This window comes from Arachis ipaensis, chromosome B5 (assembly GCF_059453495.1).
Source record: "Arachis ipaensis isolate K30076 ecotype BB chromosome B5, ASM5945349v1, whole genome shotgun sequence".
Classification (NCBI taxonomy): domain Eukaryota; kingdom Viridiplantae; phylum Streptophyta; class Magnoliopsida; order Fabales; family Fabaceae; genus Arachis; species Arachis ipaensis.
This window is the reverse complement of record NC_142440.1, coordinates 97,164,963-97,167,002: the sequence shown is the minus strand read 5'-3', so window position 1 is coordinate 97,167,002 and position 2,040 is coordinate 97,164,963. Positions and strand designations below refer to the sequence as shown.

Here is a 2,040-nt window from a genome sequence, read left to right as displayed (position 1 = left end):
TTAAAAACCCCAAATATAATTCACAACCAATAACAAGACACTTCATTACAATTCCTAGGGAGAACGACCCGAGGTTCCAATACTTCGGTTTATAAATTTAGGGGTTTTTTACTTGTGACAAACAATCTTTTGTATGAAAGGATTATTGCTTGGTTTAGAAACTATACTTGCAACGAGAATTCATTTGTGAATTCTAAACCGTCAAAAATCCATTCGTCAAAATGGTGCCGTTGCCGGGGAATTGCAATGGTGTTATGTTATTGGTTATTGTACATATGTGAATAGTGTGAATATCTTGCTTTTTGCTTTATTTGCTAGTTGTAGAATTTTGTTTCTTTTGTTTCCTATTAGCTTTTGTTTTTATTTTATCTTTTCACCATGAATTCTCATTTTGGCTATGAGTGTGATTACAACTATGTTGTAGGTGATGGGAGCTACAATGAAGATGTGTGTCAAGGATGGGATAACCAAAGGTGGGAGGAGCCATATACTTATGATCAATCCTCTTGGCAACAACCTCCACCAATGCACTATGAAGAAGAGCCATTCTATGATGCATATCAATCCAATGGCTATGGTGAATCTCCTTGTGACTTTCAAGAACCACCACCATATGCCTATGAGTCATATCCTCAACATGAACCTCAACCACACTCACAAGTCTATTTTCAACAAACACCCCCATATGACCATGATCCTTACCTACCATACCAACCTCCTTTTGAACCATATGAGCCATACATGGAACCACAATTCCAAGATTACTACTCCCAAGAACCACCTCAATACACACCACCACCTTACCAAGAAGAACCACCTTCCTATAATGAACTCTTTCTCCAAGACAATGAACCCTCTTATCCACCCCAATTCTCAATGGATGAAACCTTTGGCCTTATACTTCAAGGGCAAGGAGAAATGCAAAGGGAGACACTAGAATTTATGGCTACCTTGACCAAGGTAGTAAGCATTTTAGCCTCCCAATGCTTGAGCACTCAAAGCACTCCCATGGTCACATGTGGAGAACCAATTAAAGAGCATAGCATGAAGGAAAGATTGGAAACTCCGGTGGAAAAGGAGGAATGCTACTTTGTGTTAGAACAATTGGAGGAGCCTATGATTATTAAAGAAAAGGAAGAAGTGGTTGAAGACTTAGGAGATGCGGAACCTCCATGGGAAGCTAAAATCAAAGAAAATCCCTCCAAGAAGAGTAAATTTGATGTTGAGGAGGAATGTGCACAACCTCCGAGGCATATTCTATATGAAGACTTGGAGAGAATGAAGCAAGAATTGAGTTCCCTTGGTGATGAAGATCATGCACCCAATCTTCTTGGTGAAGAATCCTTTGAATTTGAAGAACCTTCTCCCAATGAATTTAAAAGTGATGTGGAGGTAGATTTCTCTCAACCTCCCATTTATGACTTGAGTGATGTTGAAGAGTTAGAGGAAGTTGATGAACAAAGGATTGAAAATGAAGAAGTTTATGAAGAGGTGGAGATTGACAAGGAAGCAAACAAGGGAGTAGAGCTTGCAAGCACATTGGAGATACCTCTCCCCAAGCCACCACCATCCATTCTCTCATTCAAGTGGGTAAATTCCTTATACTTAAGCTTTGTTATTCCCCTTGAATATGGTTTGCTTGAGACGGATGGTCAACTTAGAAAAATTAGTGGCTTTAAGAGTAAAAAGGAGATGGTTAGTGGTTGGAAGCATCCTTCTAGGTTCATTATGGTCACATGTCCAAAGCTTGATAGCAAAGGTTGGTGTATAACTAGAGTACATGGGTCTAGAAGGATGTTTAGTCACTTTGTTGAGAATTCACCTTGCTCACCACCCACATGGATTAATGATAATCAACTTGGAGATGGGTGTGAAGACAAAATATAGGATACGGGAACACATGAGGATCAACATTGGGAGCCCATGGTTTGTGAAGAACTCCATCAAAGCTTGGAGATATTAATCTTGAATGATGGAGCTTATTGGAAGTCCAAGCATTGGTGGAAGTTCCAAGATGAGTACAAGCACAAGCCACCTTGA

The 2,040-nt window shown here is 39.7% G+C and overlaps 1 pseudogene; it reads left to right on the top strand.

Moving 5' to 3' along the window:
* The first annotated feature begins 378 nt into the window (after nt 1-378).
* Nucleotides 379-2,040, top strand: LOC148565081 (uncharacterized; annotated as a pseudogene).